Here is an 18,484-nt window from a genome sequence, read left to right as displayed (position 1 = left end):
TTAAAAATCATTTTGTGTTAGGCCACTAACTTTTTTCTGTGCTTTTCATGAAGAAAAATAATTTAAATCTCAATGATGTGTCTGGATTCTTTCCCCCAATTTAGCTAACAAAGTGCAGATATGATTCATGGCAGATGAAGGCATACTTCATAATTAGATTACAGATGGATGGAATAGAATTTATTAATTATGAGGACACATGCACAGAGCCTTTAATGCAATTTTTCTCCACACTTCCTCTTTGCCCTCCGACTCCATTGGCACATTGCTCACTCATCTGTAGTCAGCTGCTGGGTCGAGTTACCAAGTTGTGGTAACACATTGTTACAACAAATTATGCACAGGCACGGACAGGCCAGCCTCTAAGTGATGGCCACAATATGCATTTGCCTTTAAAACTTAAAGGGGGAGTTTAATTTATCGAGGGTGTCACATGGCAGCAGTGAGTAATTATTCCCAACACCCCTGTGGACCACAGTGGTTAATGTATTCCAGGGCCCTAGGGGGAGCTGTCACGAAGAGGACACCCTCTCTGCTGCTCTGCTCACTGACCATGTTAGATGGTGCAAGATTCAAGCTTCTCAGTACACAACCACAAATCACTCTTTGAGGCTATGTAAGTGTGCTAAACTCTTTCCTGCCTTTCAGTTTCTGCCGCTCTGCATCGAGGTGTGTTTTTATACTTGCTGAAGTTTGTAAAGATACTTACTCCTGGCTTGAGAGGCACAGCAATTGTTTTATGGTTTTACACCACAAATGCTGAAGAGACAGTCAGAGAAGTCTCAGTAGATTTTTTTTTTTTTCCACCAAGGGAAGTTATTATAGATTTGCTGTTGGTTTTGAAGTCTCAGCCATCAAACATTTTTGTTTATCACTTGAGAAGACCATTGTTTTGTTGACTTCCTGTCTGCTGTTCAGTGTGAGGTTCTGGCAAATAGTCATTTCTTGTCTGAGCAGCTGTTGACAATAACTTATCAAGCAGGAGAATACAGAGTCTACCTTTGATGTCCGTATTGTTTGGGGAGACGGTTAGTACCTGGGTCAAACTGTGTTTGCTCTGCTTTTCTTGTAACTCAGTTTAGCACTCAGTAAAGAGGGTCAGTAATGACTTTTATGTATTTGTTAGCTTCTATTTGGTTATAACTACACAATTGCGAATAAAGTTGGAATTAAATATTTTTTAACCTCTTTCCGTGAAATGATTGTGACAATGTGATTTATTCTTGACAGATTAAATGTATATCTTCTCAAAACGTAATGAATCTATCTCCAAACAGGAAACCACAATTAACCCTTTGATGCACAACTTATTGATACCCCTTCTAATGCACAACATGGGTCTAAAATGACCCTCATTCATTCCCCATGTTATTTAATGCTGTTGTGTGTTTCTGTGCTCTATCTTTTGATATCAACTTATTTTATGATTGAATATTCCAAGTATTCTTTAATATCTTGTTTTTGATAACAACAGATAATTATTTTCATTTTGCCTGTCATACTTTATGGAGAAAAAAGGATTTGTATTATTACTTGGCTAACTACTTGGATTAGTAGCTTGCTAAGCTAACTACTTAGCCAAGAAGTTAGCTAAGTAGTTAGCTTAGCAAGCTCCTTAGCCAAGAAGTTAGCTAAGTAGTTAGCTTAGCAAGCTCCTTAGCCAAGAAGTTAGCTAAGTAGTTAGCTTAGCAAGCTCCTTAGCTAAATATTTAGCCAAAAAGTTAGCTTAGTAGTTAGCTTGGCAAGCTATTTTGATAAATACTTAGCCAAAAAGTTGGCTAAGTAGTTAGCTTAGCAAGCTCCTTAGCTAAATATTTAGCCAAAAAGTTAGCTTAGTAGTTAGCTTAGCAACCTATTTTGCTAAATACTTAGCCAAAAAGTTGGCTAAAGGGATTTTATTAAAAAATGAATTAATGAAAAAATAAAATTAGGATATATGATGACCAAAAACAAACTAATTGAGGAAAACCTGGAATACTGAATGATGAAAATAATTTATGTCAAAGATATAGAACATAAAAACTCATTCACAGATTCACAAACCCTCCCGTCCACTACGCTCCTCGAGTGAAAGATGTCTCCTCCGCCGCTGAAGGCCTCTGCGTCTCAAACCAGACTCTTCTCATCTTTAGTGCCCCGGTGGTGGAACGAACTTCAAACTCCATCCGTTCCACTGAGTCCTTCTCAATCTTTAAGAAGAGACTGAAAACCCTACTCTTTACTGAACACCTTCACTCTTGATCTACACTGACGACTACGACAAGTATTGCACTGACCGCTGCTTAAGGGGACAGTACAGGCCAAAGTAAAAAAAAAAAAAAAAAAACATTTTTCTTCTGTGTAATGTTATTTGTCAATCTAGACTGTTTTACACTACTCTGACATTATCACCTTTTTAACTGATATGGGATGTAAATAGTTGCCTACAAATGTAACAAATTAATGCTGGAGCAGCCATGGAGATGTCTGTCTTCTCTCAAATATAGTGGAATTAGAAGTTACATACATAAAGGAACTATTTTCTTTCTAGAAAACTACCTTAACAACCATGTCACCACACAGAAGCGTTCGTCTACTCATGGATGAGTGGCCCGTGCTTGTGACAGTAGGTGCTATATGTGCTAGGTGAGTTAGCAGTATCATTTAGCTATGAAATAATCCCCACAAGCTTGCAATGTTGCACTAAGAGATAGACTCTGTTCGTATTTTGTTAGAAAGGAAATAGTTCCTACATGAATCTACTCACAAAGATATTTTTCTCAGGAGTTGGTTGAGAGCAAAGCAGAGCTTAAATGAGAGTGAATATTAGAATATTCACTAATGAATATTGCATTCATTATTTCCAGATGAATGTTAATGTTGGTCTGTATCTGCTAAATTTGTAAACGGGCAACTGTTAACATGTCATGAGAACTTAACAGGTGATAGTATGCCAGTGCAGTGTTGACAGCAGCCTCCAAACACCCCCAAAAAATCAATTAATGAAGCTTTAAGCATAAATACTTGAAAATAATGGGACAAATATAATAATAATAACAATGCATTATATTTCAAGCGCATTTAAAAACACCCAAGGACACTGTACAACATAAAATTAAACAGTGTACAGCGTACAACATAAAATTAAAAACAAAACAAAAAACAAACAGTGGCAACAAAATAAAACATCAGTTTGACAATATGTAATTTCTATAACTTATCTACATCTGGGTCTAGATCTACAGTAACCTAACAGTAGACGGTGATCAAAAATTCATTTATGGAGGGAAAAGGGGCATATAACATTTTTCACAACATTAATTAATCTTTTAATTTGTCATCTACATTAACTTAATAATCTTAAATATTTGATTTTAAGATAAATATATGATGTAACACAATGATTGAGCCATTTATTGGTTATTCTGTTTTATAAATTTTATGTCTATATTATAAAATGTGCTTAATTATGATCATGTTGTGGTGTTTATGCCATTTTATAGTTTCACTCTGAACTTTATGGTGTCCTTGTGTCTGGAGCACTGGAAAAAAAAAATCACTGTGGGGATAATGAAGCTGATGAGAATTCCTTGTAAAGTTTTTTGCTAACGGGAAAATAAACTAAACCCAATGTGTGAAGGAGAAAACTAATTAGCAAAAAAGCAGTCACTGAGAAACCACACATGAAACCAGGTCCATCATGAGCTGTAGAAATAAGAGTTTTGTTCATGAAGCTACTGAGCAGTCAGTCGTCATGAGTTGACACAGTTTAAAGCATGCTGTCTGGGGCATTTGTCTGGAAACACTGAAACCGCTTTCACAGGGTTCAAGCAAAGTGTAACTTTATTTCCAGACTTCACACTAACCATGAGTGTCGCTTGAAGACAAATAAGAGGCCTTGCTCTTTTAAACAGCCCTGATAATAACCGTGCCTTTTGCATCCATGAGAAATCTCCCATTATCTATTGACTCAGTCTCACCCTGTGTCTCGGTGACTTACGCCTCCCTCTAATTCCCATTACCGGGAACACTGTACCCTTATCAAGGGAAACAATAAGCCACTTGTCAGTGCAGCAAGAAAATATGAGGAAGCATCTGCCCGGTCCAGAGGAACTCATGACTCTGTGGTGAAAAAGTGCTCCGCCTCCCTCCTTCTGTCAGCCCCCCCTCGCTTCACCCCTCCCCGTGTGTCGGTCCTCCCTGTGACCTCTAAAGGCAGGGTGGCAGCGGTGGTGTGGAGGCAACTAAACAGCAGAGTAAATCTGATCATCACGGGATAAGTCAATTGTGCTTCCTCCGCAGGGGGCAGGGTTGTCAGTCAGGGTGTGGTATGCACAGGTGGAAGTTAAGAGGAGGGTGGTTGGGTGGAGAGGGACGTCTCCCACCCTCACACAGAAGCCCTGCTCCTGAGCTGTAAACCTGTCACAGAGATATGTCTCTGTCGATGATGGCATCCGACTTTTTTTTTTTTTATCCCACCGCCCCTGTGCTGGGCTGTTATCTCCTTCCTCCCTGCTATGTCTCCCTGCTCTTTAAGACAAAGGGTAATAAAGCTATAAATTGTGTGGTCTGCGGAAGGTATGGACATTCTGTCTGGGAGACGCTGTAAGAACTGCCATAAAGCACCCTCAAAGTCATAGCTGAAGATTTACAGTTATTTAACATCCTCCTCTTCCCCTAAATCACAGTGATAAGAGAATTAAGTGATGGCTATAGGTTCTTTGTCCTTAGTCTATTGATTTTCTTCGCCCCTCAGAAGGATCCTGAACATTATAATTATTGAGCCCTGCAGTTTGATGCAGGTTTACAGAGTGGGAGAGGCGCCCTCAGTTCGATTGTAACACAGTTAAAACAAAAGGCACCCGTTTTTCAATTTGGTAATGGGCTTCCAATTATGCTTCATTTACCTTGTTTGGCCAGAAAATGGTTTATCCAGGGCCTCTGTGCTATAAACAGCTTCTTTGTGCGGTGACAAAACCTCAGTAACGGCTTTATTCGTCTTGAATGCAGGGCCCTGCTTCTTCAGCAATTATTCAGGCGTGTGAATAGGAGGATTTTTTTTTTGTAAAACTGTTTTTTCATTAAGTCTGTATGTCTCCCTTTGTTAGTCATCTTCTCAATACTGTGATCTGTGACATCACGAAAGCATATCAGTTAGATAAAAATCAAGATGTGCTGTGTTGCTGTTTATCCCCACATTATGAAAGCTTTATCCTCTTTATAAACTGTTGGCCTGAAGACACAACATAATCCTGTCCTTCTGTCTGTGTGTGTTTTTCAGATACTTTGTCACCAGAATCATGGATTCTCCTCCTGAGGTGTTGACTCTGTAGAAAAACTCCCATGAACAATTCATCTGAGAAGGTAGGGCATTTTTATGTATCTTCTGAGTTGATGGAGGAGAATTCAGCTGCTGAATTATGTCAGTTAGCAAAACACTGATGTAATATGTTTCTATTTCAGAACGGTTTGAGTCTATTCAGAGGTTTGGTTTATGTGCATATGTATATTTGAACATATGTGACATTTAGATGGCATTTATGTCATTTTAGAACCCTAGATTTGCCCTTTATAAACTGATATGTTGCTTTTAACATTTATTCAGTTTTATAGAATGTGATGTTAAAGTCAAGATAAAATAAAACAAGCCTTTTTATCCCCTTTAGATCTCATCCCTGGTAATATTTTCTCACTTTTTAACAATATATGCAGAAAAAATCAATTTCTTTGTATTTTATACTAAAAAAAACAATCATAAAGAAACAAAGTATGATTGTTTATATGTGACGTGTGCTTATGTGCACTTATATAAATCCAATTTCAACAAATAATATTCTGACATCCATCTGATGATCAATCTGCAGTACCGAGCTAAGATCCGTTAGCTACTAGCTGGCACCTGTAGCAACAAATGGTTATGGCGGTGACAACATTTGTCCACAGACTTATAAGCACCTGACAAAGTAGTCAAAACTGCTTAAGTAACAATGTGGTTGAGGTCTAATTTATTCAGGGGAAGTGTTTTGCATTTCCGTCTGTGTCACTACGGTACATGCAGAAAAGCTTCCAAATAAAGATGTTATGTCACCTTTGGCTTGGTAGGAAAACAAAGCAGAGAAACAGGTTTTATGTTTATGGTGATGAAAAATCTAGACTAAGCAATTTTTTCGGTAAGAATGAAAGACGGCAAATTGCTGCTTCTAAAGTTAATAAAATGTCATGTTTGTTGAGCAAACAACTCTAAAAATACAGAAAGGCAAACTAGATGTTTAACCAACATGGGTTCAGTAATGAAAATATTTTTTATATGGTATGATGTTCAAGAAAAGATAACAATCACCTGAAACTAAGAATATTTGAGTTTCTATTAAGTTATAATGAGGCCTTCATATCTACGTAGAGCAGTTGGTGCTCTTCCATCTTTGTACAGTAGTCCAGAATAGACAAGGTACACTAAAGAAGGCCTTTTGTGTTTTTCAGTTCCCTAAAGGCCACCATGCATTCTACTAACTTGGAAAGGGAGGGATATATGCATGTATTTATAAACACTCTCTTTCTCTTTTTTTCTGAACTGTGAACTTTGATTATATTTATTGTAAAACTGTGTATTTACCTTTGTGAAAACTTTCAATAAAGTATTTTTTTCAAACGAAAGAAAGGGAGGGATGAGTAGAGTGGTATTCATTTGTCAGCAGATGCAACAAATCTTACACACTGGTCCTTTAAGTGAAACTTGGTGCTCAAATGTGCAAAATGTAATTCCATTTTCTTTCACACAGAATCCCAAACATACAAACATGGACAGACACTTACCCACAAAAACACACACATTCACACACGTCCCTCAGGCGCCACAGAGGGCCACAGCCCCACTTACCATTGCCTGACAGTTGGCTTCTTAACAAAGACGCAGGGAATATAATTAAATCATTTACCTTTGATGCCCAGCCAGCTTTGTAATTAATTAATTCACGCAGGGTGTGCTGGAATTAAATTCACCAAGACACGAGAGGGGAAGAAAAAAGTTGCATACTTATGGGGGGACAGAACCCAGCGCCATGCCCTCCCTTCCTGTCTCCCTCGTCCACCTTGCAGCAGCAGCGTCCTCAGAGTTGGGGAGTAAAGTAGTTAAGTGCTTCTCTAGTTGAAATAATGACCCTGTGCTGATGTTTAGGCCTCATCAGCCAGATTGCCGTAGGCCAGATCAGGCTGAGGCAGGAGGACAGGCTTTGCTTACACGTCCCTCTCATTTGCTCTGACCTTTGCAGTGGCTGTGATATGGGAAGGCGATTGCTGTCAACATCACAAGTGTCACACGGCACCAGAAATAGCTTCTGTGTAGATCGGCAGCACCTTTGGAAGAGCAGGGCATAATGAACACTTACACAGATACAGGTTATGATGTAAAATCCAAATATCATGTCAAATGTGGCAGAGCCTTGCCGAGAGCAAGCCTTAGGTAGCAGAGTCTGACACAAACATTAGTGACACTATGGCTGCATGGCACGGCAATCAGTAAAGTATATCACTCTCATTAAATCTGCATTTAATTAACACTTAAATTATTACTACAATAGAAAATTAGCTTTGTGTGTGCTAGTGTTTTGTGTGTTTTGATTAGGCAAATGGAGCTTTGGTGGTATGATTAGTTAGTCTGTTTTAGTGTACTTTGTGCTGTCTGTTAGTTGTTTGCCTTGGGTGTGTTTTTTGCTGAAGTGATTATCACATTTTTGCATTAGATCTGAGTCACAGTACCTCTGTAGCAAGACGCTGTGAAGGCAGCCTGAAGCAAATTCTTCAGTGTCATCTTTTTGCCTTTCCAAGAACATCAAGCATTTGAATCAATGAGCCTTCATCAACGATCTAATTTTTTACCCCTCCATAACGCTTAGCTACTTCACTGCCAGTCAAGTAGAGAAAATACAGCTGTGTTGTTTCCTTTTTTTTCTTCGGGTTTGTAAATTACTGCCACTGCAAAGTTAAAAGCATCTGAAAACCACTTCTGTAAATTATTGTCGATAAATTCTAATGAATCATACGGACCTGCGAGAAGTTTGATTTATAATTTGGGGCTGACGGCATGAGGATATATTGCCCTGAGAGCTGCTGGGGGGATTTGGTAGGCTCCATAGGCGCATTCATCATTCTATACTGAAGCCATTTTTAATGTGTACCACTATTACGTCTTGTACTGTTCTACCTATAATAGGACTGTATACTGCCTCTTGAGTGCCAGGCTTTCACTCAGCTGACTTCTATAGTTTATATAGTCTGGTTTCTTTTGAAATCTGTCAAAAGTCAGAAAACCACTCTTTCAGGGGACAGCAGAATTATATTTCCACATACATGGTGTACCTACAATATGTGGCAAAATATGTCTTATATTATACATTTTAATTGTTTCTCATAAACTAAAGATATACAGTGCCTTAATGCCTATGTGGACTATCATACGGGTCACTCACTGTGTTCCAGTACATAATACTAGCATACAACTTAGTGTGCCAGAAAAATATTTTTTATGTCCCAGTATGTCAATGAAAAATATCCAAGCATCCTACTGCATCTGGTCACATTTTACAGTATGCAAGCCACCAAGCTTTTTGAGAAGGGTCTAACTGCAGCCCATGTTAATGCAAGACACATTTCCCCAAGATAACTTCCAGTATAACATATTTATTTTAATCCAAACAATATTCTTTTCCTCAACCTAACCAAGTACTTTTGGAGTCCAAACCTTAATCTAAACAAATTGTGACCATTCAGTGGGATCTTTATGTAGTAGATGCTTTCTACAGTAGCGTGTACCTGCAGGTAGACCTATTTTCGCTTTTCTGTCTGTTTGAAAGGGCAGTTGCAGTATGTATAATATCTTTTTTTTCTTTTTTTGAATGAAATTATGAGAATGCAGCATCACTTTTCCCAGGACTTTCATTGTTTTTATCAGCATAACCTTGAAAATAAAACAACAAAAGAAAAACTGAGCAAAATTCTTCCCTTTGATAAAGACTTCGAAGCCTCCAGAAAAGGTGAATAAGTTATTTAGTGATGGATGATTAAAGGGGTTAGAAAAAAAAGGAGAAAAAAAAGTTCTGCAACACATTTTTTTGTTTTATTTTGACTTTTAAGTTTACCTTTTTTTTTTTTTTTTTTTTTTTTTTAATCAATGTGTTATTTATCCAAAACAAGTTTTTTTTTCTTTTTCTTTTATGACTCACCAATTAGAATGGGACATGTTTCTTTTGAAGAAGCTGATAGCAAGTTTTTTCTTCTTCTTCTTTTTTAACACAAAACAAAAAGGTTGGAAGCCACCTAGTCTTTAACAATGTAATGTATTTACAAGATCATAGCATATAATATTTTGATAGAAAATCTTTATCTGGAAATTCACCAGTAACTATGTCTATTAAATACATGTAGTGGAGCAAAAAGTACAATATTTCCCTCTGAAGTTGCATGAAATAAAAAACATAAATAAATACCCCAGAATTGTACTTATGAACAGTACTCTCGTAAATGCACATAGTCTTTCCAACACTGATAATCACATGTATGTTCATATTCAAGTGGTTGTTCTCTACAATCTATAAACCACTTTACCCACCCATGAACATGTTACTGGTGACCATGCCACAGTACCATGCAGCATGTCAGCCACAAACCTTAGAACTTTACACAAGATATTCTTTTAAACGTCTTTATTTTCTATGTTTGATTACAGTTGAACTGTAACAGCTATAAGTATTTGTCTCTTACAAAAGTACACTCCTCCACCCGAGCCTCCAGGTCAAGATACTGAGTTTATCAGATGGTTGGGAACTCGCGCTTTCATGTCCTGTGGCCATGAGCAGACCAAGGACAGTCATGTGGCGACAGTATTTACGTCCCTCTGAGATCTAAAGAGCATTTACCCAAACCATATGCTGCCTTCATAATGGTTAGTGATATTTGTGTGAACGCACCCAGCAATTAACGAGGGAGAAATGGGGCTGGCGTTAACCTCCGGGTATTCCTTGGATGTTAACACCCCTCTCCCTGAACCTCCTCTCTCCCTCTGCTTGCCCTTCTCCCTCCTCCTCTCATCTGACTCTCTCCATCCTCGCATCCCCCCACCTCCATCCCTCTCCTTCCCCGTGCTTGGGGTCCAGTGGAAGTGATTTATCTTAGCGTGAAAAGACTTGTGATGACGCCGAGACAGGAGGCCCCGGGCCCTTGGCATTGAATGCTTCGATGGCGTTTGCATGAAGTTCACGGCCCCGGAGCCACGATAAATGTCAAGTGCAACAAACGTCCTGTAAATAAGATAGAGCACTGCCAAAGCCGCAGTCTGCTTATTGACTACCAGAGCAGACGGTGGTGCCTGTGTGCGTGAGTATGTGTGTCAGTGTATAAACCCAACCTTATCCTCTCTCTGAATAAAAAGCAACAAATCTTGGATTTCATAGACGCAGGCTATACTCTCAGAGCGGTTATGAGCTTTCCTCTGCAGGGGTTTTATTCGACAGCTATGTAAAAGTGAGGAAATGTTGAAGGTGAAGACCATTATAGATATGTCATTAAAAGGCTGTGTGTTCTGCACGTTGTTCTACTCAAAACCTGCCATGCTTCAACATACATCCACAGGATGGCATTTTATTTCGCATTGCATATGACAGAAAACTGCTGTAAGACATGTTTTCTCCTTCCTTGTCAGGGATAGCCAGTGGTTACTTAAAATCTATATTTCCTCCCTTTCACTTGATATGTGAAAGCAATCATCTTCCTTTTTTTCAATAGGTTTTTATAGAAACAACTCAAATTTTCATTCTCAGTGCTGTCAATGGATCCCAGTTGGATTCAATGTAACATTAAACAATGAATCACACTATATGTAGAACACTGATTCCAAAGAAGTTGGGATGTTGTCTAAAATGTAAGACTGCTAATCCTTTTTGACATGTATTCAATTGAAACCTGTACAAACACAGTATATTTTCAAACTGATAAACCTTTGTTTTTGCCAATATACACTCGTAATTTTATTTTGGACTTCTGGGAAGTAATCCCTGCTGCTATAAGGGTCTTTCCATCAAACATACTCAGAAAAGATGGATTTTTAGTTGTGGAGAAGAGGGCAGTCATGGGAGTTTGTGTCTTTGATGTTAAACATCCAACCCAGTATTTTTACACATTAATGCGAAACTTTTACATATATCTTTAAAATCCCACAATTCTCTGCATCTGTTGAATGACGCACTAAAATTGACTGTCCTAATTTTTTTTAGCTTATTTTTCTTTTGTTTTTCAGTCAATTATTGCCCATGTATAACCACAGAATTATAACTAAAATAAAATTGCCCTGCTTCCTTTTAATTGGCAAATGTACTCCTCATTGCCAAACTTCCCCTTATTTAGGTCATATAGCGGCATCAGTATTAATTTAAGTCTGCTTCTTGTAGTTGCTTTTAAATTTACATTTACTCCCATTCACTTCATATATGAAAATTATACTAATTTAATTTATTTGTTTTTTCCATTTTTAATACAACCAACTCCAATTTAGGCTGGAGCTCAGTGCTGCCACCTAATGGATCCCAGTTGGTTTCAATGGAAAATTAAAAAACAAAGAAAAAGGCCCCAGACTTTTCTCTTAACTCACACAGAAATACATTACAGTTACCATAATATAGGGAGTTAAATGAAAAAGCTTATGAGATGTGTAGTTTTTGAACAATGATATGCATGATATTTCCCTTTCAGAACATTGTGTACATTGTAGGAGCTGCGTGTGCCTCTATATAGTTTAGGACACACATACTTCTACCATGTGCTCATCCTTTCTACACCAGCATTTGTGGCCTGAGGCCAACAGACACATGTTGGCCTTGGCAATAACGTACGCCATGGCTGTTCTGTTATTAAGCAACAGTGTCAGATAATGTCAGTCCACACTCCTGTGTGTGTGTGTGTGTGTGTGGTAACCCTTCATTTATAAAACTGGAAAAACATTGAAAAATTGTTCTTCAAAAGAAGACACCTACCAGAGATAGAGGCTGCATTCCTCTCTTTATTTTTTTACTCAGATGACAAGGTGCCTTTATTTAATTCTGGGATGTCATTTGAGGACTTGGCGAAGTCATTGCGGGACTCAAACGCATACTTCAAAGTATCATTTTATTTGATCAACCTCTCCTACTTCGGGAATTTCCCTGTTGGTTAAAAAATGAGGAACAGAGCAGGAACAGGGCTTCACACTATTAGAGTTATCTGGGGAAGTACAGTCCTGCATATATCACCTCCGCCGGTGTCATCCCCACTTGATAAACTGCATTTCCTGTCAGTGGAGGACACTGAAGGTTACAGCTGAGATTAAAAAGAACAAAACAACCTCCCAACTGGAATGGTGACACATTCTACCTGCTGGAGCGCTTCAAATCATTCTGATAATTCAGACGAGCAGCAGCGTACGAACCCATGATGAATCCTCCAGTGGTCTCTAAATATGGATGTAATGACAGCTTTTAACATATTTGAGACTTTCCACATGAGTGAGAGCATCCAAGCACGGGGACATGTGCTCATACACTTACATCTGACATAAAACACGCAGCAATATGCAAACATTTGCCTACATGCACTCAGCTGATTAAACAGGCGCATAAATTATTGCACGCTGTCATTTTTTTTTTAATATAAAGGCACTGGGTTGTTCCTCCCTCTATTGAAGTGACTCACAAACATCACCAGTAGCACTTAGAGTTGGTTGGGCCCGGAGAGCGCGGCCTGCTGTATATCCAACCCTCAGCAGTGACCATAAGCTGCGTTTGTTCACCAGCTCCAGACACACTGAGGCAATTTATGAGCCTCTGGCTGCAGGCTGATTAGAGCACTGCTTGTAAAATGTATTTTGGCATGTATGCAGGGTTTTACTGGAGCTCCCTCTGTCACACATCACCCATACATCAGTGCTGAAAGAAAGAGGTGAAACAAGAGCAGCAGAGGGAGGGTGCTGGTGTCAGTGTCGAGGGAGGGCATTGTTTAATCCTGAAAAGCCTCCATTTTGGAAATGGTTTCCCTCAAACTGTCAACACCTCGTATTTTTTAGGGACGAACACTAGATGAAGTTTGATAATTATCTATGAAATTCACTGTCCTTTTGTCAGTTTTATAGCCCTCCACAAAATCAATCTTTGCTGCTCTCAATAAATCCTCTCTTTGAAATCACATCTCTTCCTCCTCCGCAACAAATACTCTGCAGTTCTTGATTTTCTTTTCAACCAGACAACACAACAAGCATGTGAAGCCATTCGCTGGCCTGCGTCCAACACATGTCTGAGCTTCTCAGGAAGTATCCATGAGCTCTGCTACCTGTCACCCAACTTTCAGCATGATTTGTGACAGCACTGTCTGACCAGAACAATTGCATTAACAAGCACCGGAAGGCCCTGCCTGTCAGGCTCCGCTGATACCATGTGAGATCTTTATTAAATTACAATTACGAGACGACAAATCCTCTCATTGTTCCACCTTATGGACTGCGCTTGGACACGTGCCACTGTCACATGAGCACAGGGTGAGTCATTTCTCAGGAACGGGTCTTTACCCTTCTGGCGTCCTGTCCTCCATAGCAACAAACCTGCTGGGAGAAATATGAAGTGAGCACATGCTTTGTCGAAGACAATTAGATTTGTAAGGGAAGAAAATTCATTTTCTCAGACAAAACCATATTTTGTGATCCCATTGTCTTGTAGGCTTCTTATTTTCACAGATACTTTTGCTTTCAGCCACCTTCACAGGTGTGAACGTGATTGCCACAATACACAGCTTACTGTTATAGCAGGAAAAACACTGGTGTAATTAGAAACAATAATGATAGCTGCACTCCATTTAGGTGAAATAATTCCAGGATCCTCGTATTGTACAATCCGGCTCACTGGGACACTTGATGCAACCACGCTTTCATAATAAACACCTGTGTTTTTCTTGCTGCCAAGTCGAAATGTCTGCTGTGAAAAAGGTTAATTTCACAAGGTTACCAGCAGGTTTATATCCCTGGTCTTTCTAAAGAGGTGAATTGTGCACATGGCACAAACAAAGGGAGGACAAACGTGAACCAGTGTAGTGATGAGAACCATTGAAATGTGGAGAGAATCCAGCCTTCAAGATCTGCTGCTGATGAAATCATTGAACACAAGTGGAAATGCGATGCTCTCTGACTGCCTGCGTTTATTTTAGATCAATAAATAGCCCTTTAAAGATACAATGTGGAATTTTAAGAAAATCCTTCTATTAATAACCCCAGTGGAAATTAGATGAACTGCAGTTAGCATCCTCCTTGCACTTGTGCTTGGAACTTAATAACAATAAAACTTGTTTTATGCTTGCAAGGACTTTCTGTTAGTGGTGGTGCTGGTAGTTTGTTGACGTTAGCGCACTCTATTTCTAAGCTAGCTTTAGCTAGTGTTACATTCTGTTGGCGCTATAGGAGAGCTGATGAAAGCCAAGACACTGGAGCATGCATAAATGTCACATCCTTTGGATTTTCCAAAACCTTTCCAAGTCCTTCTTCATGGAAATTATTCCACAGGCTGTTGTAGGCAACTGAGATACAATAAAAAGTAAATACACACAAATGTAATACACACAAATTGCTATTTTTGTTCTAAACTGTATTTGTGGCTAAAACGCTACTTCACTAGTTAGCATTCAAATAATTTGAGTTTCAATATTGCTGATATTGCTTATATTTTTTCATATTTAGACACAATACATGCATTAATAATTATTTTGTGGTTCAAAACTGTGAATATGCAGTCAAATATGAATAAAAAGCACGTAAAAGAACTTCTTGCACATGTTCTGCATGTAGCAGAGTCACTCTGGTGAGACATGAGGTCTTCATCAGCAATATTGTCAAGTAAGTCCACTAGGAAGCAAATAAACAATTACTCTGACTAAACCTCCTTGGTGCATTAGCGTTATTTATGACCCTAGTGTAAATATAAATTGAGGTGAATAGGAAATGAAGCCCTCTCTTGGGTGTCATTCAAGTCATGCTTGCAAGCAGTAATTCTCCGATGCAGAAAACAATACAGGCTGCATATGATAACGCTTCCGGTGGATAAAATACGCCTTACACTTGGCATGTGTGTGGGCTGAGGCAATCACATATGCAGAGAAGCAGAAAGCGCTCCGGAAGAATCAATAAAGTGCATAGGATTTGGGATTTATGATGACGTTGTATCGATCAATTAGGAGCTGACTGTTTGAGGCACTCAGAGGTGCCAATGGGTATTATAGCTAAATCAGAGCTTAGACAGAATTACTGTATAACAGAAGATAAACTACGGCATTTCACTCTGACAATTACTGTCGCACCTTTTCAGAGGTTGATGAGTGTAGACAAAGACAAAGTGAGTGTGATGCAGCACTGTCTGCTGATGGAGAAAGTCACTTTGTTTCTTTCCACAAGTAAGAAAATAGATTTTTTTTTTTTTTAAATCTTATTAGCCCATCAAAGCTAAAAAAAAATTGCCTCTCTTTGGTAATGTCTTAAGCATCAGACATGCATGTCAAGTATGTAGTAATAATGGGCTTAGGTTGCATAATATGCCTAGCTTGATTTCTGTTCTGTGATGCTTTTGTAGATTTTTAGTCAAAGCATTTACACTCATCTTCAAGAACATACCTATAAATGTCTGAGAGAGGGCCAGAATGAGATAGACAGAGATAAAAACCCTCCTCCTGTGACTTCTCAGGGGGAATGGAGTCATTTAGTAGATTTCTCTCTGTGCGCCTATCACTCAAAGCAAGCTGCTTTCACCACACAGCTGATAATCATACATATTCTATGCGCCGGAGCCCCATAAATCTCTGTCCCTGTTTCATCCCTCCGTCATTCATCAATCACGCAGGGAGCAGGATGAAACACCGCCTGCTCGAAAATATATCATATTAGTACCTGGGATGTTTACCAAGATAATGTGAGACAACAGCACAGGGTGAAATATAGCACCACTGCATTCCTTAAATTAAAACCACTCCTCCTCCCCTTCAGACCACCCTCTGCTGTGAGAGTGTGAGTCTCATGTCTACGAGGAGTGCTGAGGACTCTGCCCATGTGTGCTTACCCTTCTCTCACCTTGATACATGTCTAACTTTTTAAAGGGAGATACTTAAACAGAAAAGTAAAGCATCAAAACAGGTGCACCATATTCAAATAATGTTGAGCTGTGCTGGAAGGTATTGGCTCGCAAATGTCCAATTATTCTAGAACTACTGGGGTAGTAGATGCAGAATAATGTTTTAAGATAATAATAAAAAAAACATTGAAAATATATCAGTATATAGCATTGTGCAAGAATTAAGTCAAAGTGCACATTTGTTGAACATGCTCATGTTTTAGCAAACTGTTAATGGAAAGTTTGTAACTAATTTACATGAAAATGCCATTAACTCTAGCAAGAGTTAACACCATTCAATCATTGAGTTTTTCTGCACTTGTCATGCATCCAAGTCTGTTCCCTCGTTTAATTTGTTCTCCTGTTAAAAATTGATAGTGCCCCTCTTCGTATTTAGGGTTAGGGATAAAGTTTGGTTCAGATTTAGGGAGGGAGTAACGCATATCGACAGGGAAACAGTCTTTGGACCAACAAGTGTCATGGCTAGTGCAATTAGCAATCAGACAATGCAGCTAGTGGTAGTGCTGGAGCCAGTCTTGTATGAATATTTGAAGGACTTTTATGAACAGTACAGTCCAAATGTCAGCAAATGAACATTTTCTGCAAGTCCATGGTGATCACAAGAAATTATTAATGAAGGGTTACAAGTCTTCAAAATCGCAGCGGTCATCATCTCTGACCAATTTGTTGCTCCATGCCATCCGCCAACCCCAGACCACATTGGGTTACACATAAGAAAATTAATTGGGCTTCATGAAGCCAATATTGATCAATGATAGGAAGTCTTGGAGGGCTTTAAACTCGATTGAGTGGATCAGCAGACATCCCTGCTCAATATCCTTGCACCAAACTTGCAATGAGTCATCAGTGTTTGAATAGGCCATTCATACTGTACATCTATATTTCACTCTTCTGTCCTTTCTTCAATTTTCTATATTGCTCCCCTGATGACTTGGGTTTTTTTCATTAACAAATATCTTCAATCTGTAGTTTCTTGGAACTTTTAATTGCTGCCATATTATCGAAAAAGCCAGTCATCGTTGAACTTCAGTCAAGGTGCCTGCCCTCGTGTAACCTGTATGTCTACAAAGTTGTGTTACAATTGTGGATGTGTTAGTAGACAGTAGACTGGATATGGTGTTACAAAGTCAAATTTGCTGCTATTTTTCATAACATATGTAGAAGGCCATAGATTTATGTATTGACAATGCAAAGACAAATACATTTGTTTTATGACATTTTCCAACTATGAAGTGTAGGTGTAAAATTTAAAAATAATAATTTAAATACAGGGAAAATGACAAACTTTCTGACCAGTTTCTAAAAGGCATTAATGGTGTTGTGCTCGGACGTACACACAGAAGTTCCAGAAATAATTTTGTAAAGGCTCAAAGAGAGCTTGATGAATAAGTTCAAATCATGCTAACATTCTCACTTCCACACATCAATCGCAGCTTAAAGTTGTGTTTGTTGGATTGTCTTTTTCAGAACATTACATAAATTGTAGGACCCAGGGGTTTCAAATGTTGATCAACCATCCATCAAGCAGTTCTGTGGTAGCATTCCAACACTATTAGGGTTTCTGTTGCATCAATATAGACCCTTTTAGTGCTGACGTTACGATTACGTCACAGTGGTAGCTGGAGGTAAAACAAAGGAAATTCAAGATTCACTACAGGCTACGTAACCTCCTGAAAATGTCTTCTTGCTGTTGTTGGGTGCCAGAATTGAAAGAGTAATGGCTCAAACTTCAAATTGAATCACAGTCTGAAACTGCCAATCAAAACTATTTAAGACAAAAGCCTCACAACTGCTCGGACAGACATGTTTATTATGAATTTCTCTCCATATATTTTAGTCCCATGTGAACCATGTTAGCACCAGTTTTCTATCCACTGGATTGACAAATAGGTCAATGAAACATACATTACACTGTATCTTCTCTCACATTAACAACACTTATACTATTGAATTTCCATTGGCATATGCTGATGGCATGTATCATTCTGAAAATCATTGGCGGCAATTACCTCGGGCCAGTATCTCTTATGTATTATTCACCAATGCAGAAAAAGATGGAGCCCTGCTGTATCAGCACTCTGCATCTCAGCGCAAATTTAAAACTGGCCACATATTAACCAAAAATTCAACATTTGCGTTAACAATTGTTAGGATTCTGTATTCAGATATTAAAGGAATTACACAGTCCCTCATTTCAGTGGTCCTTTGGATTGTTAAACAATTACAAATTCTTTAAATATTCTGTTTTTTACACAAGGCCTGTGTGCACTAAAGCTTACCCCCCTTAGGACAGTAAGCTACAGGCTGTGTATGGTACTCTGCTC

General features: G+C 38.7%; 1 long non-coding RNA gene across 1 annotated transcript; it reads left to right on the top strand.

The window, feature by feature from the left end:
* Window positions 1-533: 533 nt before the first annotated feature.
* LOC131958675 (uncharacterized) lies at window positions 534-6,627 on the top strand. The gene is made up of 3 exons (XR_009389259.1): window positions 534-616; window positions 5,261-5,343; window positions 6,460-6,627. It is a non-coding gene; the product is annotated as an uncharacterized LOC131958675 (long non-coding RNA).
* The last annotated feature ends 11,857 nt before the right edge of the window (window positions 6,628-18,484 follow it).

Source organism: Centropristis striata, chromosome 20 (genome assembly GCF_030273125.1).
Source record: "Centropristis striata isolate RG_2023a ecotype Rhode Island chromosome 20, C.striata_1.0, whole genome shotgun sequence".
Taxonomy (NCBI): Eukaryota; Metazoa; Chordata; class Actinopteri; order Perciformes; family Serranidae; genus Centropristis; species Centropristis striata.
This window is presented reverse-complemented; position numbering and strand designations above follow the sequence as displayed.